Consider the following 27,912-nt stretch of genomic DNA (forward strand, 5'->3'; position numbering starts at 1 on the left):
GACTTTAAATGCGAAACAATTGTGAGAGACAAAGAAGGATACTATATTTTAGTGAAAGGGACAATCTGTCAAGAAGATCGAACAATCATAAATATTTATGCTCCTAACAAGGGCGCCTCTAAATATGTGAGGCAAACGCTGGAAAAACTAAGTGAAAGAATAGATGCATCTACAATTATAGTGGGGGATTTTAATACACCACTATCAACTCTGGACAGAACATCTCAAAAGAGAATCACTAAAGAAACAAAACATTTGAACAGTATATTAGAAGAGCTGGATCTAATAGACATATATAGATCATTACACCCAAACACAGCAGGATATACATTTTTCTCAAGCGCACATGGAACATTCTCCAAGATTGACCATATGCTAGGCCACAAAGAAAGGCTTAATGAATTCAGAAAGATCGAAATCATACAAAACAATATCTCTGACCACAGTGGAGTGAAGCTGAAAATTTGCAAGGGACAGAGACCCAGACTCCACACGACAATTTGGAAATTAAACAGCACACTCTTAGAGAAACAGTGGGTCAAAGAGGAAATCTCAAAAGAAATCAATGACTACCTTGAAACAAATGATAATGATAACACAACATACCAAAATTTATGGGATGCAGCAAAAGCGGTACTGAGAGGGAAATTTATAGCCATAAATTCATATATCAAAAAAGAAGAAAGAGCAAAAATTGGAGAACTAACTGCACTTTTGACGGAATTAGAAAAACAACAACAAAGTAACCCAACAGGAAGAAGAAGGAAGGAAATAACAAAGATAAGAGCAGAACTAAATGAAATAGAAATTAAGAAAGCACTTGAAAAAATAAACAAGACCAAGAGCTGGTTTTTTGAGAAGATCAACAAAATTGACAAACCTTTAGCGAGACTAACAAAGAAAAAAAGAGAAAAGATGCAAATACACAAAATAAGAAATGAGAAAGGTGATATCACCACTGACCCCACAGAAATAAAGACTATCATAAGAGGATACTTTGAAAAACTGTATTCCAACAAAAATGACAATTTAGAGGAAATGGACAAATTCCTAGAAACTCATAAGCAGCCCATACTGACGAAAGAAGAAATTGATGATCTTAACAAACCAATCACAAGCAAAGAGATAGAATCAGTCATTAAAAATCTCCCAACTAAGAAGAGCCCAGGGCCAGACGGCTTCACAGGTGAATTCTACAAAACATTCTGGAAAGAACTAACACCAATCCTGTTGAAACTATTCCAAAAAATCGAAACAGAAGGAACACTGCCTAATTCCTTCTATGATGCCAACATTACCCTAGTACCAAAGCCAAACAAAGACACCACAAGAAAGGAAAATTACAGACCAATTTCTCTAATGAACCTAGACGCAAAAATACTTAACAAAATACTTGCTAATCGTATTCAACAACACATTAAACAAATTATACACCATGACCAAGTGGGATTTATTCCAGGTATGCAAGGATGGTTCAACATAAGAAAATCAATCAATGTAATACACCATATAAACAGATTGAGAGAAAAAAACCACATGATTATATCTATAGGTGCAGAAAAGGCATTTGACAAAATACAGCACCTCTTCCTGATAAAAACACTCCAAAAGATCAGAATACAAGGAAACTTTTTGAACATGATAAAGAGTATATATGAAAAACCGAAAGCCAACATTGTTTACAATGGCGAAATCCTGAAATCCTTCCCTCTAAACTCAGGAACAAGACAAGGATGCCCATTGTCTCCGCTCCTATTTAACATTGTCTTGGAAGTACTTACTCGAGCACTGAGACAAGAACCAGATATAAAAGGCATTCAAATTGGAAGGGAAGAAGTCAAAATTTCATTATTTGCAGATGACATGATCCTATATATAGAAAACCCTGAGAGATCTACAACAAAGCTCCTAGAACTCATAAATGAGTTTAGCAAAATCGCAGGTTATAAGATCAATGCGCAAAAATCAGTAGCATTTCTGTACACCAATAATGAGCAAGATCAGGAGGAAATCAAGAAACAAATACCATTCATAATAGTAAATAAAAAAATCAAATACTTAGGAATAAATTTAACTAAAGAGGTAAAAAACTTATACATCGAGAACTATGCAAGATTGTTCAAGGAAATCAAAGAAGACCTAAATAAATGGAAGAATATTCCCTGTTCATGGATAGGAAGACTGAATATTATTAAGATGTCTATCCTACCAAAACTGATCTACACATTCAATGCAATCCCAATAAAAATCAACACAGCCTTCTTTAAGGAACTAGAAAAACTAACTATGAAATTTATTTGGAATAAAAAGAGGCCCCGAATAGCCAAAGACATATTGAAAAAGAAAAACAAAATAGGAGGAATCACACTTCCTGACTTCAAAACATACTACAAAGCTACAGTAGTGAAAACAGCATGGTACTGGCATAAGGAGAGACACACAGACCAATGGAATCGAATTGAAAGTTCAGATATAGAACCTCATGTATATAGCCATATAATATTCGATAAAGCCACCAAACCCTCTCAACTGGGAGAGAATGGCCTATTCAACAAATGGTGCCTGGAGAACTGGATAGCCATATGTAGAAGAATGAAAGAGGATTACCATCTCACACCTTATACAAAGATCAACTCAAGATGTGTCGCGGCTGAGGGCGCTCTCGAGCTCACTGAGAGCTGAGGGTGGCTGCCGGGGATTTAGCTTACGCCACGGCCAGGTCGGGGCGGCAGCCGGCGGCCTTCAGGTTTGGTGGGACGCACGGTTAGGTGGAAGAAACTACGGAGACCAGGTCTATGCGCAGGTCTGATTTTATTGAGGAAGTAATGGGCTTATATGAGCCCGGGAGGGGGCGGAGGATGTGGGGGTGACGTTGGGGTGGGTGATTGGCTGCGTGAGCATGGGCAGACCCGGGACTAATGCCGTAAGCAGTTGCCGGCAGAGGGGTGCTTTATGAAGGGCTGTTTATCGCACAGGATGCGGTGAGAGAGTGGGGGAGAAGGACAGGAAGAGGGTGGAGACGTGCGGAGCGGCTCACGGAAGATGGCGGAGGGCAAGAAGGAGAGAGGGTCAAAGAAGATGGCGGAGGGTAAGGGGGAGAAAGGGGGAACAAAGATGGATCAAAGACCTAAATATAAGAGCCAAGACCATAAAGACCTTAGAAAGCAGTGTAGGGAAACATCTACAGGACCTTGTAATAGGAAATGGCTTCATGAATATCACACCAAAAGCACGAGCAGCAAAAGAACAAATAGATAAATGGGACTACCTCAAAATTAAAGCCTTCTGCACCTCAAAGGAGTTTGTCAAGAAAGTAAAAAGGGAACCCACACAATGGGAGAAAATATTTGGCAACCATATATCTGATAAGAGACTTATAACTTGCATATATAAAGAACTCATATATCTTGAAAACAAAAAGATAAACAACCCATTTAAAAAATGGGAAAAAGACTTAAACAGACACTTCTCCAAAGAAGAAATACAAATGGCTAGAAAGCACATGAAAAAATGCTCCAAATCTCTAGCAATCAGGGAAATGCAAATCAAAACTACAATGAGATACCATCTTACTCCCATAAGATTGGCAGCCATGAAAAAAGCAGTAGAATACAAATGCTGGAGAGGATGTGAAGAAAGGGGAACACTCATCCATTGCTGGTGGGAATGCAGAAGGATCCAACCATTCTGGAGGACAGTTTGGCGGTTTCTCAAAAAATTATCCATAGATTTGCCATATGACCCAGCAATACCACTGCTGGGCATATACCCATCAGATCTGAAAACAAGGACACAAACCGATATATGTACACCAATGTTCATAGCAGCATTGTTCACTATCACCAAAAGTTGGAATCAATCCAAATGTCCATCAACAGATGAGTGGATCAATAAAATGTGGTATATACACACAATGGAATACTACTCAGCTGTAAGAACCAATACACTACAATCGCACGTGATAACATGGATGAACCTTGAGAATCTTATGTTGAGTGAAGCAACTCAGGCATTGAAGGACAAATACTATATGACCTCAATGATATGTAATAAGTTAACTGCCTCAGAGAGCTAGAGTCTGGAAAAGTGGCTTATAGGAAATCGGGGGGTGGAGGAAGGATATGAGTTAATGTCTGCAGGGGTGGAATCTGTGATGAGCTGGCGGTAAGTATGAGCACAAAGAAGGGACAAAATGGGGGCAAGGGGTTACCTTCGGGTGGGGTTTTCTGGGTTTAAGGGGGGCTGGGGATGGGAAGAGGGGTAATATTGTCCAAGAAATAGGTGGGAGGGAGGGGCAACATACGAATATGGGAGAGTGTCAGAAGTTCGTTGAGAACTAAATGTTGAGTAAAACGTATCAAAGTATAAGTAGGAGGGTTACCTGGTTAGGACGCTCAGGGGGTATGGTCTGATGCGTGACGGACTCCGGAGGGAACAGCTGAAGGCTCATTTTGCTAAGGTGGGTTCTACCATTGGGTGGGGTGGACCCATATCCTGCGGAAGACTAATGCCGTTGAATAGAGAGAACTGTATCTCTCGTGAGAAAGGACGGCTCCCAGGGTATTAGATTGGCAGGCGTTGTGGGCCCTAAGGGGAGGGGAAAATGGATGTGGAATGGATGGAACAAAGGTAAATAAGGGGGCAAAAGAGGAGTTATGTGAGAGTACATGAGGATGAATATAAAACAGCTAATATTACACCAAAAACATATAGGGGACGACAGACTAATAATGAAAACCATAAGACAAAACATAGGATAACTAAAAAATTTAGAAAACTGTACAGCCTAAAATATGGACCACATAGTAAGCACAAATGTCACCTTGTTTGAAAACTATAGTGTTGGAATCTGTACATCAGTTTCAGGAAATATGATATGAATAAGTTAAAAGATTATTGCTGTGCAAGGGAAAAGGTTTTATGGTGGATCTGGGGAAATACTGTATATTGTATATATGAATTTCGGTGATCTAAGACTCTTCTGAAGCTGACATTATGTTGGGATTCACTTTACTGGAAGTTTTGGATCACAGAGTGGTTCAACAATGGCAGCGGAGGAATACTGATATGGGATGTTATTGACAGGATATATATAGTTGACAGGGAGTTATACAGGGCATATGCCCAGGGTATATGGTAATGTCTATATATACTCATAGTGGAAACAAAAACAACAGCTGGGGGGGTACTGGGCTCCTGGCCGGGGGGTCACTGTTGTGGGCCCTGGGAGAGCAGCGGCAATCCTCCAGGTGCAACGGCAAGAACCAGGAAGGAAGGAGGGCCCAACAGTGGGCTCGTGATACTAATGGTTACACTTTTGAGCCTATACACCTGCAATAAGAACAAGGCCTAGAGTAGCATTGTGCCTGGGGGTTTCCTCCTGACAGCCTGCATGTTACTCAAATGTGGCCACTCTCACAGCCAAACTCAGCGTGTAGATGCGATGCATTCCCCCCAGCGTGGGACATGACACACGGGGATGAGCCTCCCTGGCACCAAGGGATCACTACCACATACCAGCTGAAGAAGCAACTAGAAAATGACCTTGAATTAAAGATTCAATGCGGAACAGCAGAATATACCTGTCTACATATAATGACATGACTTCAGGAAGCTGTTTGACCTAATGTAAGGGGGAAATGGAAAGGAGAAATAAGATTATAAGGCTGTGAGTCTCTAAAAAAGAGTCTGGAGGTTGTCAGAAGGAATACCCCTATGTACAACTGAACAGAGTCTAAGAGACAGATAAGGTAGATACAACCCCAGGTATTGGTTCTTTTGAGGGATAAAGAGACCCACGGGTTCTATGGTCATGGCAGAAGGGGTTCACTGCCATGACAGATAGCCCTTCTTTGGAGCTGGTGTTTCTGCATGATGGAATTGGACTCAGAGGGGATCTCTTTTCATAAGACTTGCATGCTACTTTATTGGAATTGTAGTCGGTGCTGGGTTTAAGATATATGTAGGGGATTTGAATCTCTGGACTGATAATATGACACCCAGGCCCAGAGCCTCAACAGACTTCAGCTCCTACACTTTGATTTATTGGACTTACTCAACTCAGCTAACATGGAGTTGAAGAAGGTCAACCACCACAACATGGAGCCTAGAGTGTCTACAACTGGAAGCGGGAGGAGTGCATCCAGTACCCATATGGAATCTAAGCCCTCACTTGACATAGATGTGCAATGGACACAACCAATCCTATGTCCACAGAGAAAATGTGGAATGGGTGTGGGAACGGTAGCCATGGTGGCTGCTGGGTGTGGGGAACGGGAGGAAGAGATGAGATGTGGAGGCGTTTTCGGGACGTGGAGTTGTCCTGGATAGTGCTTCACGGACAATTACGGGACATTATAGATCCCCCCAGGGCCCACTGGATGGAACGTGAGAGAGTCTGGGCTATGATGTGGACCATTGACTATGGGGTGCAGTGATGCTCAGAGATGAACTTACCAGGTGCAATGGATGTGTCATGATGATGGGAGAGAGTGTTGCTGTGGGGGGAGTGGGGGGCGGGGGCGGTGGGGTTGAATGGGACCTCATATTTTTCATAATGTAATTTTAAAAAATAAATAAATAATTAAAAAAAATAAATTAAAAAAAAAAAAGACCCAAATGGGAAAAGGGAAAAAAAAAAAAAATGCTTGTTCTGTTATACAACATGCTTCTCTAACTTTACACTGTCTCTCCTCAAGTAATAGAATGCCACGTTATAGTTAATGAAAAATATTACATTATGTTTTCATTCCTTGCATGTCATTTTGATATTTTATCATGTAATTTTACATTTTTGCTATAAATCCCACACTATATTACTTTTGCCTTAAATTAAATGTTTTAAATGAAAGAATAAAGAAATAGAAAAATCCTTAAAAAAAAAACAACTATCAAACCTAGAGAGGCAGAAAACATAAAAGGGAGCAAAGGAAAGTCATGTTAAATAAAATATGACATAAGATAGTAGGCGTAATTTTAACTATGTTAGAATGTACCACAAGTATGAAGGGGTTAAACTCAAGCAAAAACAACAAAGAACAGAGGATGAGACCAGCATCCCCCAAATCCAGCTCAATGCTGCTTCTGAAGTACACATAACAAGTGACAGAGACAGGACAAGAAGGAAAAAAAGATGAACAGGTAGAGCAAAGCAAATACAAACAAAAGAATGCTGATGTGTTTGCTAATAAAAATGTTTGAATAGAAGGCCAAAATGCTCACCGGCTTCGTGGCTGGGACGGGCCGAGTCACGCCGAGGCAACAAGCAGGCGCCAGTGCTCCATGCGTGCCCGCCCGGTGGGCTGCAGCTCGGCTCCTGGCCACCCTGCCGTGGCCCCCACCCCGGACGTGGCTGGTGTGCAGTGGAGGGTCAGGGGGAGGCCAGTACCCCCGGTTGGCTCCTCTGCTCCTGCTGGAGGTGATCGCACGGCTTCGCACGGTTCAGAGCAAGTCTCACGGGCACCCAGAACTCACCAGGTGGGCCCCTTGCACCTGGGAGAGGAAGCGGCCACGCGAGGAGTGGACAAAGCCCGGAAGCGCCCCCGGGTGGCGCTCCCTGGCGTCAGCTTGTGTGCCTGGAAGGGGCCAGGCGCGGGCGGCAGCCACCGCCTGCTCCTCTGCTGCCTGCCAGAGGTCGTTCAGCAAACGGGGGTCAGGGACCAGAGGTGATGGGCAGGTGAGAGTGCCGTCTGCGTGCTGACCCTGCCCAAAGCTTCCTTCGGAGTGAGTTGCCCCCATAACGGAATCACCCGGGACCACGGACGGGAAACATACCCAAGGCCGCCCCGTGGACGGCGGAGCTGGCTGGCAGGCAAGCCCTGCCCAGCTGGACTCCCACCCGGCAAGGCCATCGCGCCCCGCCCTGGCGCGTTAGACACAAAGCCCTGTCACCGCCTCTCCCAGATGGGCCCGGTGCCGGGGCAGGGACCGCGGCGAGTCCTGGGCCCTCTGGGTGGACCCCCATCCTCTCCCCCCTTGTCTCTCCAGCGTCGGCCCTCGTTGTCTCCGCTACCTTGAGCAAACAGACGGAGCGTCCTGCCCGCAGGCACTGCGCGTCACACTCAGCGCACCTCTGGGAACGCGGGGCGGGGGTGCCTAGACCGATATTTGAGCTGCTCGGAGGGCCTTTGCTTGGTATGTGGAAGATTCCTGGAAGCCCGAATACTGCAGCAGGAAGAGCCCAGGGCCGGGGCTTGGAGAAGTGGCTGCTCATGAGATTTTAGCCCTGTGACCTTGAACAGCCATTAATAATGGAAGAAACTGGAGCACTGATGTGGAGCAAGTGGCCACAGCAGCTGCTGAGGGCGGGGAGAGGGAAGAAGAGATGTGATATGGGGGCGTTTTCAGGACTTGGGGTTGTCCTGGCTGGTGCTGCAGGGATAGATGCTGGACACTGTATGTCCTGCCATGGCCCACGGGGTGGACTGGGGGGAGAGTATAAACTGCAATGTAAACCACTATCCATGTGGTGCCCCAGTGCTCCAAAATGTATTCACCAAATGCAGTGAATGTGCCACGATGATGAAAGAGGCTGTTGATGTGGAAGGAGTGAGGGGTGGGGGGGGTATATGGGGACCGCTAATATTCTTTGAACGTAACATTAAAAAATAATAATAGAGAGAGAGAGAATACATTCCCAGCCTGAGAGCCTGGGAGACCTGCTGGCTGGGTGCGGATGGCCCTGCCCAGGCCCCGCGGGGCGGGTTTGGGTTCCGGGGCCCGCCGGGTCCCCTGCCTTCTGGCTGGTGCTCGCAGGGGGTCTCGCCTCGGGCCACGGCTCTGGCTGAGCAAGCCACAGTCACAGCCCACGTGGCCCGCGGAGAAGCTGCTGTTTAACACGGCCCGTCTTAGCGGAGAACCCCGCGTCCTGGTAAGCGGGGGGCTGCAGCGTGGGTTTCCCAGCTGGGTTTGGCTTCTCGGGGGGAGACGGGCAGATGCGCAGAGAGGCCGTCCTCTCGGGGACGGAGCACCCAGCGGTGGCCTGCCGTCCCTCCCGAGAGCTGACTCTGGCCTGGTGAGCCGAGAAGGAGACGCTGCCCGAGCCCTGACCGCGGGCCTCTGTCCCTGGGGCACGACCCCAAGCTGACGGCCGGGGGCGCGCCGGGCCCCGCCCTGCCCTTCACCAGGCCGGGTCCAGCACGCGGTCCCACGCCACCCCGCTGCAGGACGAGGTGGGTGGGGCCCCGGGCTCGTAAAGGGGCCCTTGGCCCGGTTAAACCCGCTGTTGTTTTCCTACGTCTCCGGCCCCTGATTAATTACTCTCCTGCTGCCGTCCCGGAGCCAAGAGCAACAGTGCTGGGTCCAGGGTGGGATTCAGTTTTCATCGCTGCGGTGTCACTGGAGGGAATGCAAAGGCACCGAGCGCGGCCCACGGAGGCTCCTCCCACAGGCCTCCCCGGCCCGCAAGGGCCATGGCCGTGGCGGTGGTGGCGCGCGCCTGCGGGAAAGGCGCAGCCCGGTTCGCTCCAGGTCCACTGTGGTGCTTGGCAGCAGGCAAAGGTTTCAGGGGTGCGGGAGAAAAGCAATATTTTAAAGAGCTTGAGTTAGAGCTTTCTTGGTGTTAATTATAGGTCATCAAGAGGTCAGCTTCGTCCTTTCCAAAGCAATAAAACTGTTATGAAATCTCCTCGTTGTGCATGACCAGCCCCCAACAGCCTGCTTTGGGGGGCAGGCCCCAGGAGATCTTCCGTGAATTCAGAGAGTTTGACTATTAAATGGGGTTGAACCTTTTTTCTCCCCTGCACGGGCTGCCGAGGCTGGTCAGCCGTGTTTACAGGCAGCCACGGGGGCTGGGGGCAGCACTCGGTCCTGCGAAGTCTTTATCTTACCTTTCTCCCCTTTCAGTCCTTTCAGAGAAAGTCAGCCTCGTGCCCCACAAATAAGCTCTCACTGAACTGTTTATGAAAACGGGCTGAAGTGGGGCACCGGCTGGGAGAGAGGAATCTCCACGCTGAGGTTTTCAGGCGGCGGGCTGAGGGCGGGGCCAGCCCAGAGCTGGAGCTGAGTGCTCACAGGTGAGGGAGCAGGGCAGGTGAAGGCAGGTGAGCGAAAGGGCGGGCGAAGGCAGGTGATAGAGCAGGGCAGGTGAAGGCAGGTGACGGAGCAGGGCAGGCAAAGGCAGGTGAGGGAAAGGGCGGCGAAGGCAGATGAGGGAGCAGGTGCTGGAGCAGGGCAGGTAAAGGCAGGTGAGGGAGCAGGGCGGGCAAAGGCAGGTGAGGGAGCAGGGCAGGTGAAGGCAGGTGAGCGAAAGGGCTGGCTAAGGCAGGTGATAGAGCAGGGCAGGTGAAGGCAGGTGATAGAGCAGGGCAGGTGAAGGCAGGTGAGGGAGCAGGGCGGGCAAAGGCAGGTGAGGGAGCAGGGCAGGCAAAGGCAGGTGAGGGAGCAGGGCAGGTGAAGGCAGTGCAGGCTGGCAGACACACAGGCTCAGGGCAGGTGGTGGCTTTCTCAGAGGTGGGGTGTTGTAAGGAAGAAACCCCGGGCACACACTGCTCATGACGGAAGCCTGGGCCACTTCTGCCTCAGGAGCTGCCCACCACAGACGCTCCACTCAGGACGGTGGTGTCTGGGCCAGCTGGCCGGAATGTCTGACGTCCCTTCTCCTGCAGCCCTGCGAGCCCGCGGGATCTGCTCCGGGGCCTCCCGTGGCCCTCCAGCTCGCCTCTGCCAGCCCCGCTGGCCCATGGGGGACGTGGAGTGCGCCTGTGGCCACCCCGTGGAGTGGGCCCTGGCTCTGCTCCGCCGCGGCTCCCTCACTGGCCACATGAGACCTGGGCAAGTTCCCCAGGAAATCAGCCTCGAGTGCCTCGCTGGTGGCTGCGAATGCTCAAGTCAAGGCTGTGAAACTAAACCCAGGCCAAGGTGCACCGTCGGCGGTGGTGGGAGCCGAGATTCACGCACGCCCCTCTCCACCTGGGAGGGCGCCCGCCAGGCCTGGGGCAAAGCTCTCAGCTCAGCCGGCCAGGGAGGCTGGGAGGAGGCCGCGGCCTGGTGGCCGAGGCGGCACAGCTTTGGCCCGGCCGGCTGGGAAGGCCAAGGGAGCGGCACGCCGTGGACCGACAGTAGGCGGGGTTACCTCCCCACCCTCCCTCCTTGTCTTCTTTCTCTCTCTTTTCTGATTTATTTTTCATTTAACTGTTTATTTTGGGAAAAAAAGGCCAACAATTGAAAACTCACAGGAATAAGCAAGTATGTACCATTCATCTAGACTCACCAATGGCTAATGCTTTTGCCACATTTGCTCTGCGCGTGTGTGCATGTTACATGTGTGTCTACAAACACATGTATCTACACACACTTAGGATTTTCATCATTTGATGAAACTCTTGACAGCAAGTTTCAGGCTTCGTGCCCTATAAGCTCAAAACACTGCAGTGCATATCTCCCAAGAAAGAGGACATTTTCTAACATGGCACCATAAACGTACCAAATTTGGACATTTAACACGATGTAATGCTATTACCTAAAAGGCAGCCTGGTAATCAAATGCCACCAATTGTCCTAACACTGTCCTTTGCCGCGTCTTTTTAAAATTCCCCGGTCCGGGGTTGCACAATGCTTGCGCGTCCCTCTAGTCGGTCTCCTTCAACCTTTCTTTGTCTTTTATGACACGGACGTGTCTGAAGGGGGCAGGGCAGGTGCTTTTAGAACGTCCCTTCACCTGGGTCTGTCTGGTGGTCACTGTAGGTGTACGTTTATGTTACGCAGTTTGGGCAGGCGTATGAAACGATGCCCGACACTGTGTCCTTCTCAGTCCATCACACCAGGAGGCACGTGAAGTCGGTTTGTCCTGCAGCTGGTGATGCCATTTTGATGTTTTGGCTAAGGTGGTATTGACTCGATTTCTGCACTGTGAAAATGCCCTTCTCCCTTAGCAGCTAGTCACTCCTCTGTCAGGGATGCTTTAGCCCTGTGGAATACGCTGTTTTCCAATATGCTGTGACGCATTGGGTTTAGCACCTACTGTGGTTCTTGCTTGAATCATTCATTACTATGTTGGTGGGAAAATGATGACTTTCTCACTCTTTTCTTTTCACATTTTTCAGTTGATATTTGACTGTAAAGGAGAATTTTCCCTTCCCCTCCTCTCTGTTGGCTTCCTAAAACAACATGGACACAAGGTCACTTTTTTCCAGGTCAGTGCAATGCAGTCCATTGTGGTGGCTGTTCACTCCGATGCTCAAATTGTCTTAGTGTGACCAATGGAAGCCCCTTCCTTCTGATATGCTCTCAGCAGTTTTGAGCACTTTTTTTTTTTTTTTAACTTTTTGGTAAAACAAGACATTCTAGGCTCATCTTGCTTACTTGCTTCACCCCTGGAATCAACAATTTCTCCAAAGAGCCCTGGTTCCTTTTTTTGGGGAGAAGAGTGCTTAGGGGCCAGGGCTGCCCATTAGGAGTGCTCACTGCTTCTGGCGTCCAGCTTCGAGGACCTTTCAGTGGACAGAGCCAGGACACGATACTACGTAAATATGAACACACACAGGTACTTTTTTTTTGTTTTTGTTTTTAAAGATTTATTTATTTAATTCCCCCTCCTCCCCCGGTTGTCTGTTCTCTGTGTCTACTTGCTGCGTCTTGTTTCTTTGTCCGCTTCTGTTGTCAGTGGCACGGGAAGGGTGGGCGGCGCCATTCCTGGGCAGGCTGCACTTTCTTTCACGCTGGGCGGCTCTCCTTACAGGTGCACTCCTTGCGCGTGGGGCTCCCCTACGCGGGGGACACACCTGCGTGGCAGGGCACTCCTTGCGCACATCAGCACTGCGCATGAGCCAGCTCCACACGGATCAAGGAGGCCCGGGGTTTGAACCACGGACCTCCCATGTGGTAGACGGACGCCCTAACCGCTGGGCCAAGGCCGCTTCCCAGGTATAGTTTTAAAATCATGGGTTCATACTGACATTTCTTATGTGAATCCAATACCAGAGGGTTTTTCCTTCCTTCCACTAGTCGGTATTTGTTTCTCCCTACTCCCACTGTAAAGTAAATTACTCATTCACATAATCATATAGCGCACGTTAAATAGCTTTAGAGCAGCTATACCCACATCACTACTATCCACACATGTAGTGAGTAGAGATCAAGATTTCTACCCAGCAAAATGACCGCTTTTGCTTTAGACTAAGAATGTATAGCCAAAGTGTTATCTGCAAAAGTTACTTGAAAATGTTTTGTTTTGTTTTTTCCCTTCTCTTTGGTTATTGCTCTGGTTGTCTGTTGCTGCATAACAAACTAACCCCAAAACTTAGAGGCAAAAAAAAAATGTGTTATTCTCCCTTGCAGTTCCATGGGTTGACTGTGTTCGGCTGGGTGGCTCTTGCTTGGGCCCTCTTGTGTGCCTGCAGTCAGATAGAGTCGCCCAGGGTCTCACCTGGGCTGCCGGTCCTGGTGGCTTCTCTGCACGTCTACCCTCTGCTGGCCTCTCTGGGCAGCAGGCCAGCCAGGAGCTCTCATGTAGCAGCTCTGGGCTCTAACAGGGAGGAAGTAGAAGGCTACATCCAGCAGAGCACATCAGTCATCACTTCTGCCACATTCTATGGGACTAATCAGCCACAGGGACTTCCAGGATTCAAGGGGGTAGAGAAATAAATGACACGCTTGATGCTGGACCAGCGAGACCACACAGCACAGGGCTATGTGGAGGGGTTATTACTGTGGCCACCTTTCAAGAACGCAGTCTGTTAGACTCTTCCCTCGAGCCTCAACTGACTTTTGTCCCACATGCAGAAGGCGCTAGTCCGCCCTCCTGGAACCACTACACTCTCCTTCCGTCGTGGCCTCAGTTTGAATCCCAGGGTCCTTTCGTGCAAGTCACGCCCAGGTGTGGATGTGGCTCCAGCATCACTCTTCTCAGCCAGGGAACTGTGCGCTAAAGAGACACGTTCTCTTACCTCACACACCTGAGACAAGGTGCGGCAGGGAGAGGTGAACCGCTGTGGCGTTGTCATTCTAAAGGGGGCAGGGAGGGCAACCCGTCTACCCACAGGTGATGGGGCACATCCATACTGCAGAATATCACTTGGCCATAAAAAGGAATGAAGTTCTGAAACACTGCAACATGGATGACACTTGAAAACTCTGTGCTAGTAAGTCAGGCACAAAAGGGCAAATATTGTTATGCGTCCACCCACATGAAATATCTCAGATTAGGCAAACTCACAAAGACAGAAACTAGATTACAGGTGTCCTGGGGCTAAGATGAGGGAGGAATGGAAGCTATTTCTTCCTGGATAAAGTTTTTGTTTGAGGTGATAAGAAATTCTGGAAATAGATAGTGGTGATGGTTGTACAACCTTGCAGATGTAATTAATGCCACTGAATTGTACACTCAAATCTGGTTAAAATGGAGGCGCAGGTGTAGCTCAGGGGTTGAGCACCTGCTTCACATATATGAGGTCCCAGTTTCAATCCCCAGGACCTCTTTTAAAGAAAGGTTAAAATGGCAAATTTTATATTATATGATCTTGCCACAGTAAAAAGGTATTGGGGTGGGAGGGGCATAGCATTCACTGCTCCATAGCAGTTTTGAAATCCACATTGCCAGTCCTCCTTCTGTAGGGGCATGGATGTATATGGGACCTAGTTTTGCCCCTTGGGAGTGGTTCTACTCAGTTCTGGTCCTGTGCCCTTGACGCTTGGTCCTACCCTGAGTCTGGATCATCTTTTCTGGTTCATAAGAAATGAGTAGTGTTCTCTGTTGCCTGCAGAATGTTGGTGGCCTAGAAGCTTCTTCCCATTTTGAATGGTCCTGTCCCTTTCTGTTGAAGCTGGTGATGCTTCTTCAGTGACAACTGTTTTTGAATATCATTGGTTTTCTATGAATCTTTTTGGAGCTAACTCCATTAGAAATCTACAAATGTCCTTAAAACAAGACCTCTGCACTTTGGCCACAATTTAGGGCAGTGTGGGCCAATGATTTTACTGTTCTTAGAGACCCTTTAGAGACTCTAAAGCTCGTTTGGGGCAGAACCTTAAAATCCATAGAAGTATTAACCAAGGGTCTTAGAACTGACTCCTGATCTGAGCTTTACCCTGAAGCCACATTTTATGGGAAGAACCCTGGACTTCATCATTTTAGAAATGTATGCTGGCTGGACAAACTAGGGGTAAAAAACGTCCTACTTTTAAACCCAGGAAGTCCCAGGTCCTAAATTCTTTAAATTCTGTTAACAAACTGAACTGCTTCTTCCCCATGCGATCTCTTTCTAGTAATACCTTATCATATGCAGATAAAAGAAGCCCTTCAGTGCTTTTAATCTCCCTAGCCAGATCCACCAGTTAATTTAGTATATTTTCTGTTTTTCATGTCTCCACAGCTCAGAGTTTTGCTAAATTGGGCTGATTGTTCCCAGCTCCAACAATAATCTCATCACTATCCTTCCAGCTTCCATCAACCACCTTCTTGGGCCCTTTTGCCCTGCGTTCACTCACCGTTTTCAAAGTCAATGCCATTTGCATGTTTTAGGGTTTTGTTTGGATGACACTCCTAGGTATCAATACCTGTTCCAATTATCTATCACTGCATAAAAACAATGACAAAATTTAGGGCCTCAAAACAACCATTTATTCTTACCTTGCAGAGTTATGTGGGCTGACTGGCCCAGCTGGGTGGTTCTTATGTGTGGGTCTCATGCAGGTGTGGTCAGATGGCGCTGGGTGAAAACCCCTCAGAGGTCCAGCTGAGCTGATGGTCAAGCTGGCACCACCACTCACGCACCACTCACGCACCACTCACGCACCCACAGCCTCTCCCCCCAGCAAAGGAGCCTGGACTTCTTACACAGAGGAAGTGCAGCCTGCCAGATCAATCAAGGAGTATTCCAGAAATGGCTCGGCATCATTTCTGCCGTGTTCTACCCCTCCAAGTACTCACAGGAACTTCTTAGATTCAAGGGGAAGTAGAGAAATAGTCTTGACCTCTTGATGGGACATGTCAAGGTCACATAGCAGAAGAACATGTGGGATCCAAGATACTGTTGTTCTCATCTTTGGAAAATGCCATCTGCCATGGTTATATCAGCCGTTTGAGATACAGTTAGTTTCATTTGCTTATGTTGGAATCTAGTTTAGAGGTTTCCCTTTCTTCTTTGTTGATTTAACTTACTTCTTTGAATATGTAAAACATTAACTTGGTTCCAAAATTCAAAAACTCTGCGAAAGAGTATGGTATACTCAGCAAAGTATCAATTCCTCCCAATTTCACCCGTGCCCATGGAAAGCAGTTTAATTAGTTTCTGTCTTATCTTTACTTTTTCCAAATAAAAGTTTATTTTTCTTATTTCCTTTCTTTTCTCACACAAATGTCTACGTATTATATATTCTTCTTTGCACATATCTTGACACTCATCCCATGCTCGTTTGTGGTGCACTGTGTCTTTCTTTACACAGCTGTGCTGTTCTCCACTGGGAAGATGGACATTCAATACATTTTCTATGTGTGAGCGTTTAGGTCATTTCCAGTAGTTTGTAATGACCCAAAAGCACTGCCATATTGAATAACATTGTGTAAATGTATTTTTGTTTTGTCATAGGTATATTTTGGGGGTAAATTCCTAGAAGACGATGGCTGGGTCAAAGGGCAAATGGACTTGTGGTTCTGTTAATATTGCCATACTTCCCTCTAAAAGGGTGTGCTCTTTTGCTTTCCCTCCAACAAAGCCTGTGTGTCTGTTTCCCCTCAGCCTCCCAATAGTGTGTATTGTTTGGAATCTTTGCCAATCTGATAGATGAGAAATGGTATCTAGTCTTGCTTTAATTATCACTTGTTTTGAGTGAAGCTAAACATCTTTTCACATGATTAAGGGCCATTTATTTTGTTGTGAATTATCTCTTCATGTCTTTGTCCCTTTTTCTGACAGATCTGTGGGACAAAAGACTACTCCTAAAGTCCCCCTGGATTTTTAAGAGCTTTTAAAATCACATTATCTATGATATATCTTGCAATCGTTTCTCTCAGTTTGCCATTTATCTTCCTTACTTTGTTTTAATTGAATTGATTCTTTTCTTTAATTGCCATCTGGATTTTCAGTCACAGCTAGAAAGCTTTTCCCCACCCACAGGTACAAAGGAGGCCACAAGTATTTTTTTCCAGGACACTTTTGCTTTTTTCATTCCCTCTTTTCTACCCTCCCTCCCAGTCCAAAGAAGGAATTTGAAGGACACTTCACCCAGTCAGAACCCTCTGGAACTGGGGAAAGCCCTGGAGCAGATGTCACAAATCCACGCAGTACAAGGAGCCCCTCCACCCTTCAGGCAGCACCTGTGGACTTGTGTTTTCTCTGGAATGCTCTCAGCCAAAGTGTCTACAGGGCTGGTTCCCAGCCGACGAGAGGCAGCAGGTTGGAAGGCGGGTGCTCCAGAAACAGCTGGTCATGACGTTGGACCAGTCTGACACCAAGATTTTCTGCAAAGAGCAGGAAAAATTATATAGAACAGCAGAAAATAGAGATTTTCCTTATTCAAACATATAGAAGGGTAGCGAATACCACCAGCCTCCGGTATTCTTGCTCTGCTTAAATAAGCATCAGCACTTTGCAATGGAGGGAAGACTTTAAATGTCAGGGGTCCTGACCCTGAGGTCACCAGCGAACATCCCCCCGTCCGCTGTGTGTCTGAGCCCAAGAGAGGATTCGTGTTTGTGTTGATGACTTGAGGCTTCAGAGAAAAGGAGATTGTTGAGTTGGCTTCCCTTAAGAGGCTGGAGCAGTGGTAATCCACTTTCAAAGAAAGATCTCCACCAAATGCATCAAAGTTTTAACTCTGAAAGTGGGGGAAGCTCAGCGATTTACAACACATCTCCATTGCAGAACATTCTAGAAGAACAGAGGAGGGCCCCCACTCTGCTTTCCTGTAGACGTAGCACTGGTTGTAGCTGTTGATTCCATGTTCTTCCCGCCATTTTGGGTTTTGGCCTTAATCTCCTTAGTGCCAGTTTTCCGGAGTATCCTTTGGCAGACCTGAGGCTTGTAGAGAAAAGAAGAAACTCAAACAAAACAAAGCCACAAAGCCAAGCTGCTTGGTGTTGATATGTGAGAGAGCAATCCCTGCCAGCTGCGTAGCTGGAAAGCCAAGGAATAAACGAGCTCAGCCTTATTTTTATACTAACAACATTATAGCAACAATAATAGGCATTCAAACTGGAAAACACTCCCTTGACTCTTTTCATGTCTTCTACCAATCCTCGTCCACACGAGGGCATCGTTTTCAGATGGTCATGGTCACCGTATAAGTGCCATTTCATCTCCCACTCTTTGACTGCGCCCTTATCCCAAGCCTTTATCAACGGTGGTCATCCCGTGTATCTCTCGCAAATGGCTTCTGCAGAAGGGCAATTTGGATTCAAGCCAGGGCTTCTCTTCTCTGGTCACAATTCAGACCCCCTGGGGACAGTGTTGCGAAGAGATAATGGGAAGGTGGGGCCATCCAGGAGGAGCAGTTCCAATAGGCACAGGAGAGGGGAAGGGGAGGGGTCCCTCAAAACCCTGCCCTCTCGGGGCGCAGCAGCCAACCCAAAGGAGAGGTGTGGAAGAGCTGCTGCTGCAGGACTGGAGTCTCTGAGTCAGGATGGCCTACACGTTTGCTCAAGAGGAAGACGCAGGTATGGAGGCCAGCAGTGGGGGGAGAGAGAGAGAGCAAGCGAGCACAATGGAGAGGCACGGGGTATGAGCTCAGGGAGGTCTGCTCCCCAAGTCTGCTCAGGGTGAATGGGGCTGGGGGAGACCAGAGGACATGAGAGCAGGGGAGAGGGGATGGGGATTTAGATGGGGAGTGGGTGGTGGGATGGCGATTCTGCAGGGAAACGGAGAAAACAGAAAAAGGCAGAGGGGGGAGGGCTGAGCCCGGGCCTGGCCCCGGAGGCAGCCCCAGCACTGTCTTTGCCACTCCCTCTTCTGGGTGCACCTGCTGTACGACCAGGCCGCTCACAGAGCCCTATTGCCCCCTCCTGTATGGCACCAGGGCAGAGCGTGTGACCCAAGCTGGTCACTGCAGACCCTGCCCGCCCTTTCTTGGCTTGAGCTGGGGAGAGGCCCTAGGTGTCTCCAGCTCTGGTTGCTTGCCTTTGGGGTGCGGGCAGTAAAGGGTGCCTGGTGCGGAAGCTGCCTGGTGCTGGTTCTGTCCCGACCCAAACCAGCCCCCGGGGAGAGGGCAGTGAGGATGTGGAGCGAAGGGGCGGCGGGGGGGGGGGGGCTGTTAGGGGCGAGGGGCACGTGGCAGGGGCAGAGGAGGGGTCACTCCAGGTCTAATGTGTCCTGGGGCTGCTGCGACGAATGGCCGCAGACTGGGGGTGAAAGTGACAGAATGGACCGCTCCGTGGTGGGGACAGGAGTGTGAAATCCCGGGTCACAGGGCCCGCTCCTCCCAGCCCCTTCCTCTCCTCCTGCCCCTGCTGGAGGCCCCAGGCATTCACTCTGGACACCACCCCCGCCCTCCGCCCATTCTCTGCCTCCCTCTTCCCGTCTCTCCTCTGGGTCTCTTGCAAGGACACCTGCCATGGGATATAGGGCTCTCTGGGTAACCCGAGACAATCTCGTCTCCAGATCCTTTGCTTAATTACATCCCCAAAGACCCTTTTCCCAAATAGGCTATGCTCACAGGTTCCAGGACAGGGCCATATATTGGGGTGGGGGACACGACACAGCATGCAACCCAACAGGTGGGGAGCAGAGTAAAATGGTAAAATGATGACCAGGCGCAGGTGTGCCTGGAGGGGGGCGTAGTGAGCGCAGGGAGGAGATTGTCCAGCCCACGTCCAGGGCCAAGTGAGCAGCCTGCAGGCACAGCCCACGGGGCTGCCGAGCGCAGGGCGAGGCTTGCCCTTTGGGGGCACGGCGACCCCTTGGGGCTGGGGCTCACTCTGCATCCCGCTGGAAGGAGCCAGGATCAAGCGGCAGTTTAGAGCCCCCTTTGCTGGGCGACTGCGCAGCGAACGCCCCTGGGCCCCCAGGCCCTTCGTTTCCGAGTGGCAGGCCAGGGGCCAGGCGGCTGCAGGTCCTCGGTGGTGGCTCCTTCTTAACGGCCGACTCCCTTTTCTCGCCGCTGCAACCACTTCTTTTATTTAAATGTGGCACTTCCAGGGTCTGCCTTGGAAAAGGTGAGATGCTTTGGTTTCTTCTCCGAGCCACGACCACTTTTCCAACCCTGACCCGAGCAGGGCATCCTTACGTGACAGAAGGCAGAAGGGAAGGAGATGGGGCCGCTCAGCTGGTTGCCCTTCTCGCAGCGCACCCCGAGCCGGGGCTGGCTGCGCCCCTTGAATTCTGCGGCACGACAGACCTCGGAGCATTTCTAGGGCAGAAGGAAGGAGCATAATCAGCTTAATCTTGGAATCGAAAGGTTGTTATTATAATCAGTTCCCGCTGAAGAACAGTAAATAATTCCTGTGCACAAGGCCTGCTGAAGTCTCTAATTAGCAGCTCCCTGGGCCGTGAAGCCGCGTCCCCCTCCCCTGGGGAGAGCTGTTTTGCCTGATTTTGTTTGTTTTGTTTCACCCTCTCTCCGCTCCCTCGGCATGCTGAGAAAGCACCCCAAATTGTTTTACGTGTGTGGTTTAAGGTTGTGTCTCAGCAGCCTGTGCCGCTTCACCACCGCCCTCGGGGCACTTGCTCTTCTCATCCAGGGTCGCCCGCTCCTCAGGGTCAGGGGTCACGGGGCCCCTGGCCCGCCGACCTCCACGCTGAAGGGGGCAGGTGAGGCGCCCCGGTTTCTGAGCCTGCTCAGGAGGACTCTGAGCCCTAAAAGGCAGGGCTGGCCTGGGGGGCTCACGCCGGGGCGGGGCCTCGGAAGCCTGGCTTGCCTCTAAATGCTCTTCCCAGGTAGCGCACCTCCGCAGGTGAGCCTGGGAGGACGGCAGGTGCCCCTGCGGGCCGCAGATGGGCTGCAGAGCAGGCTCGAGCTGCAAGACGGCTGCGCCCCAGCCTCAGCCCCGGCCTCCACCTGCGCAGGCCAGCCCGGGTGCGGGTGCCCGGGGCGGGGCGACCCTGTCCTTCACCGAAGAGCCACAGGTGCCCAAAGGGGGGTGCCGCGGTGCTGCCCTGAGTCAGCTCTTCGGGCTGCCTGGACCTTCCTGGCCTGACTCTGCCCCTGGGGAGCCCAGAGCCGGACCCCGCCCAGACCCCACCCAGACCCAGGCCCCCCCAGATCCAGGCCCTGCCCAGACCCAGGTCCCCCAGACCCAGGTCCCCCCAGATCCAGGACCTCCCAGACCCAGGCCTCGCCAGGCCCCAGGCCCCCCCCAGACTATGCCCTAACCCAGGCCCCATCCAGACCAAGACCCAGGCCCCGCCCCAACCTTGACTTTCGATTTGCCCAGACCCAGGCCCCGCCCTGACCCTGACTGACCCTTGATCCCAGCTCCAGCCCACCCACCCCGCCCTCCTGATGAGGCTCCTCTGCTAAAGGCTCTGACCCGGCCACCACCCTAACCCCAGCCTAGCCTGCCCGGACCTGATGGACCCCTTGACCCTGTCCCCGCCCTGCTGGGACTGCAGCTCTGCCCCTGCCCCAGGCCCCGTCCTGACACCCGCACCCTCAGCTTGGAACCCAAGAGGAGCCAGAGCGCTTCTCCCCAAGTCCTCTGGGATAGCTGTACTTTGGGGACTTTTCATAACCCGAAAGATGGACCCTGGGCACATCCCGGGCCGTGGAGGAGATGAGCACCCGGAGGCGCTGGGACTAGGGCAGGCGGCTCCTGGCTCAGAGCAGGGTCCCACACTCGAGCCCCGGGGCGTGGGGGCTTCTGGGCCTGGAGGCCACTTCCCACCAGCCCAGATGGCCCCATGAGTCCCCAGGGGCCCAGTCCCTTAGGGGAGCTGGAATAGAGGTGGGTGCCCTGGGCAGGACTCCCCTCCTGTCGCCACCTGCGGCGGAGGAGACCGTGACGACGGGCAGAGCTTGGCTTTAGCCAAGCACGGCACGCCCCCCGCTGCTCCCCCACTGCCTTTTTATTAACAGGAGAGGTTGGAGCCGTTGACTGATGGGAGGGCCTGTCGAGGGGAAAGGGGGGAGTGAGCTGGGAGGGGAGGCAGGGGCAGGATGGCAGGGGAGGGCCTCACCTGGAGAGGAGGAGGGGCTGCAAGGCTACCTGCCCCCAGGTGCTTCTGTTCAGGATAGGCCAGGAGGCCTGGGGGCAGGCCTTCCACACCCCACCCCACCCCCCACCCCCGCTGGGAGCACCCTGCCCTGGGTCCCAGGAGCCTCCCGGGAGAGCTGGCCCGAGGCCTGTGGGCTGGAGTCCAGCAGGGCAGCAGGGCAGGCAGGCTCGGTGGGGCCCTGTCACCCTCGGGCTGCGCTCCTGCAACAGGGGTGTGGCGTGCTGGGGAGCCCTGGCCCAGGTTCAGTGAGTTTTCGAGTCCCGGGCGGGGTGGCCTCCCATCACCCCGCTGCAGGCTGGACGCCGGGAACCTCGCCAGCAGCCCCTGCTCTCTCCATCACCCCCAGAGGGGTAAACTAAGAAACTGCCTTTGGAGCAGCAGCCTCCGCCCCCCGCAACCTGTGATGGACCCTGAGTTCTCCTGCCCCTCCCCGGGCCCCCGATAACCCACTACAGTGTTGGGGTGTTGGGTGCCCCCAGCCCACAGGGACCCAGAGGCTGAGCAGAGGCCCTAAGGGGGACAACTTGGTGGGCGAAGGCTCCCACTCTCTGAGCTCCAGCCCCGTGGGGGGGACTCATGCCCAAGGTCAGTTTCTGGGTTTGTCACCTTGTGCCCCAAGGTCAGCTCCTGGGTTGTCTTTCACCAGTCGGTTTCCAGCCTCCCACAGCCTGGTTCACGAGATGGCTGGACAGGAGCAGGCCGGAGCTCGGAAGCGGATGCTCTCTGTTTTTATAGAGAGAGAGACACCAACTCAAACTAGTCCTTACAAACACTCCTCGTTCCAGTTGTCACCCCACGTGCCACGTACGTTATAACTTCTTCCCCTCCAATATGTATACATAAATACCTCCCACGCAGCCGCCACGTAGCGGAGGGTCTGATGCCAGGCGAGCTCCCTTCTGGAAATGTTTCTTTTGCCTGAAGAAGAGATGAAGTCGGCCTTGCCAGCAGTTCTTCGGGGTCTGGCGCTCTCGAGTCAAGCTAGTATGTGGTCACTGCTCTGCAGGGCCCTGCGGGGGACCTGGGGACCTTCTCTGGGCTGATAAACACCAGGAAAGGTCAATGAAAGCTAATGTGGATGAACCCACCTAATTCATCGGAAAATGTTGTGTGATGGTTAGAAAGGACCTAAGGAGGAAAGGTATTTGCTCAAATCAAAATATGTATTTTAAAAAATTATGGCTAAGTACTCATTTACCTGAATTGTACTAGTCACAGAGCTTCCCGTACTTTAATTCTTAGGAATAGCTGCTTTTTTGTTGTTTTGTTTTTAACAAAAGGGAAAGCTTGTGTCATAAAAATGTACCATGTTCAAGTGTAATCCAATCAAGCAAAAGGCATTGAATGCTTGGTTTCCTCAAACTTTGAACTGCATTATTTTAAAATAATTTTTTTAAAAAATAAAGAAAAGCCACTCTCCACTCAGCCCTTTTCTTGGAAACCATGCGCAATCATGAATCATCTAATAATAATGGCTCCATCTCTGAGTCAGACGCCTCGTCCTGCCTTCATTTAAAAGGAAAGAACAGACACAAGCCAGGCTGGAAGCCTAAGTGGGTGCCAGGCTTTCTCGAGGCACCTGCTGCAGAGCACCGGCTGGGAGGAAGCAGGGGCGAATTGCCTCTAAAGGGCAGCACCGTTTGGCTCATGTATGGGCAGAGTCGACAGGTCAGAAGGGAATTCCAGTGCAAACGGCCGCCCTGAGAACACGCTCAGGTGGGCTGAGGAAGTCGTGGGGAAATCTTGACCAGAGACACAGAGCCCCGGGAACGTCTCATTATGATTTGCTTGTCTGCGATGAGAACACCAAGTCAGGCTTATCTCAGAGTTGCTTTTATGTAGAAAATTAATCATAAGATTGAAGGAGAGCATCAAAGGACCAGCTCAAAAAAATCATGTGGTCAAACCCAACTTCTGTCCATGTTAAAACTCTCAGCAAATTAGGAATAGAAGGAAACTTTTCAAAACATGTTTGCAAGAGGACCAATGTTGAAACACCACTCTTAACTGTGAAAAAGTGAAAGTTTCTTCCTTGTGTCTGTGAAAAAGACAGCAAGGCTCTCCAGACCGCTCGGGGCCAGTATCACCCTGCCAGTGGGGCAGAGGGAGAACTAGAGGGAAAATAGCAGCGTTGGAAAGCAAGAGGCCAGCTGGGGCTGTGCACAGAGGGTGCACTGGGACTGTGCACATAGAAAAGCACATGCAAGAGTCAAGAGAAACTGGTTCCAGTTCCTCTGAGCTTGACAAAGTTGCAGGATACAAAACCAATATGCAAAAATCGATTGCATTTACATATATCAGAAACGAATAGAAAAGCATCATTGGCAATAGCATCAAAAAAATGAAGTACTCAAGAATAAATAAGCAAAATTCACAAAAACCCTGAGGAGGGAAAACCTTTTATAAAGGCATTCTTCAAAAAGACAAAAACAAATGGAAGGAAACATTATGTCCATGGGTTGGAAAATTTAGTATGTAAAGATGTAAATTCTTCCCAAGTAGATATATAGATTGAGTGTAATCTCAATCAAAATGTCCATAGCTTTTTCTTTTCTTTTCTTTTCTTGTAGAATTTAGTAAGCCAATTCTAAAATCTATATAAAAGCATGAAAAGTCAAAAAGTTTCAAGACATTTTTGAAGAAGAACCACATTATTGTGCCTATGAGACATCCACACTTCCGAGAAAGCTCTAAAATGAGGACAGTGTGACACTGGCCTGGAGATGACAAATAGAGCAATGAAGCAGAATAAAACATCTTGAAGCACAAGCTCACCTGCAGAGGTGTGCGGCATTTCAGAGCAGTGCAAAAAGGATGAATTTGTCCATAGAAAGTCCTGGGGCAATGGACATGCACAGGGCAAAAATGACCCTGGACGCCTTGGTGGCTTATGTTTTCCTACGAGGGCCGCCCAGTAGCTCCCACTGCACGTGTTTTTCTGCCGGTGCGCTGTGACGCTGGCATTCCACCCCCCCAGAGCTGGGGTCCACATTCTCTCCCCTTGTGCCGCAGCCCTGCAGCAGAGGCTCTGGCCACCTGCTGAGGCTGGGTCGGAAGGGGCGGCACAGCTTCCACCTGGGCCTTGCCTTCCCAGGACACTCGGGCCTGGAATCCAGCCTCCTCGTGGAGAGGAACCCCAAACCAGGTAGTGGGGAAATGCCCGGCCCACGCGAAGAGGAGCTGAGGTCCCACTGCTCGGCTGCGTCAGACACCGGCGGGTGTTTGAGGAACAGCCCCGGGGTTCCAGCTCTCAGCCTCCACCAATTCCAGCTCCAAACCAAGAACAATGCAGAACATTTAAAAAACCTCCCCTGCTCTGCCCTTTCTGAACTACTGGCCCACAAAACTCTGGGAGCATAATATATGGATGTTTTATACCACCAAGAAGAATTCATGTCACACCCCAAAATCAATTCCAGGCAGATCAAAGAGCTAAAAGCAAAAGTCAAGGTATAAAGCTTTCGGAAGATAATATAGGAAATTATCTTCATGCCCCCGGTGTAAAAAAGAAGTTCTTAAAAAAGACAGAGAAAGAATTAAGCATGAAGGAAAAGGGAGTTTTTTATACAAACCCACAATAAACTGAGGACCTTCTAGTTCAGGCGCTCTTCACCTTTGTTCCATGGACCCCTCTGCCTGTCAGGTGGAAACCATGGACCCCTTACTAAGTCCACACTGTACTGTGTATTATTTAATAAACATATCACACCCACACCACCAACACGTCCCCACAAGAATCATGTTTTTGGAATTTCAATTCAAGTTCACGGACCTCTTGTTATGAACCCTTGCTCTAGTTCATCAAAAAATATTGTTGGGGAGTGAATGTGGCTCGAGCGGTTGAGCGCCCACCTCCCACATGGGAGGTCCCGGGTTCAGTTCCCAGTGCCTCCTGAAAGAAACAAAAACAAATAGCAAGCAAATCAAACTGGAAAAACAACTCAGGGAAGCTCATGTGGCTCAGAGGTTGAGCACTGGTGGTTCAAACCCCAGCCCCTGGTACATTAAAAAAAAAAGAAATATTGTTAAGGGACCAAAAAAAATAAGCCACAGAGTGAAAAACATTTGCCACACACATAACGCACAAAAGACACATGTATTGAATATATAAAGACTTCCTACAAAGTAATAATAAAAACCAGAAAACCTAGTAGACAAAAATGGGCAAAAGACTTTTAAGAAGCATTTCGTAAAGAAAGATGAGCAAGTGACCCATGAACCTGTTAAAATGTGCTCCACCTCACCAGTGGTCAGAGAAATGCAAATTAAACGACAACGAGAAACCCTCTCACACCCACCAGTGTCGCCAAAGGCGTGGCCGCTGGGAACTGCTGTGGAGCGCGAGGTTTAACCACCGGAAGTGCGGCACGGCCTGGGAATGTGGAGGAGATGCAGCGTGTGAGCCAGCCATCCAGGCTGGGGGTGCTAGAATGTTCCAGCCCTCACAATCACCCCAAGTGCCCTTTGATGGAAAATGGAGATACGTTTCCGACGGAGCAGTGGTCAGCACTGAGAACCAGTGACCTACAGTCCCTGCCCCGACTAGAGACGAGTCGCCCAGACACGATGAGCTAAAGAAGCAAGATCCGGGGAGCGCCCCGTGCGCCCCTTCCGGGAGGCGGTGGGGTTGGGGTCCCCGGCGTGGTCGGCCGCCTGCAGAGCACTCCCTGCCTTCGCTGCTCTGCCCACCAAGCCCCAGTTCCTGGCCAGCACTTCCAGGCCTTGCTGGTATGGAGTCCACAAGCTGATGGTAAATACGTACATTGGAACCATCCAGTCTTGGAGCATTGGGATCCTAGAATAGCCAAGAATCATCCACAAGGAAGACACAGTGCCACTGAAGACATTGGCTCCGGCTTTTACCCTGAGTTGGGAAGTTGCAGCTCTCGGGATCCTCTGTCATCCAAACTCACATGAGACAAATGCGCTCAGCTTCAGTAGGTGTCCTAGCCCTGCCTGGGTACCCACCTGATTCGAATGATGAAAACGGAGACCCAACTGATGACCTGGTACCAACTATTTTGGATAAAGCCCATAAATATAATCTGAAGGTCACTTTTTGCATAGAACCATCCAGTAATTGAGATGATCAAAACATGTATAAAAATGTCAAATACATCGTAGACAAATAAGGAAATCATCCAGCCTTTTACAGTTATAAGACTAGCACTGGCAGTGCCTATGTTTTATGTCTATGATTCTCATGTCATGAAGCCTGAAAAATGGGCCAATCTGTTAACCGTCTCAGGGTCTCGGAGTGTTCACAATTCTCCTTATGATGGATTGTTTACTGCACTTCTAGTAGAAGAAAAACATAAATATGAAATTCTTCACAGTGGTTTTGATGGAATTTATACATACTTTGCCACAAATGGCTTTACTTATGGTTCATCACATCAGAACTGGGCCGGCCTAAAACACTTTTGTGAAAGCTACAACTTAATATTTATTCCAAGTGTGGGCCCAGGATACATAGATACCAGCATCCGTCCATGGAATTCTCACAACACTCGGAACCGAGTCAATGGGAAGTGTTACGAAGCTGCTTTGAATGCTGCCCTGCAGGCCCATTCCAGTTTAATTCCTATCACCTCTTTTAATGAGTGGCACGAAGGAACTCAGACTGAAAAAGCTGTTCCCAAAAGAAACAGTCCTACAGTGTACTTGGACTACCAGCCTCACAAACCAGGTCTTTATCTAGAACTGACCCGCAAGTGGTCTGAAAAATACAGTAAGGAAAGGCAATTTATGCATTAGCTCACCAGCCACCTGTTTCTTAATGCATTGATTAAAGATTAGTAATTATTGATGTCAATAAATTTTAATACAT

General features: G+C 49.7%; 1 pseudogene; it reads left to right on the forward strand.

The window, feature by feature from the left end:
- Positions 1-3,042: 3,042 nt before the first annotated feature.
- On the forward strand, positions 3,043-27,862 carry LOC101426523 (glycoprotein endo-alpha-1,2-mannosidase-like; annotated as a pseudogene).
- The last annotated feature ends 50 nt before the right edge of the window (positions 27,863-27,912 follow it).

The sequence above is a fragment of the Dasypus novemcinctus genome, chromosome 7 (genome assembly GCF_030445035.2).
Source record: "Dasypus novemcinctus isolate mDasNov1 chromosome 7, mDasNov1.1.hap2, whole genome shotgun sequence".
In the NCBI taxonomy this organism is placed as follows: Eukaryota; Metazoa; Chordata; class Mammalia; order Cingulata; family Dasypodidae; genus Dasypus; species Dasypus novemcinctus.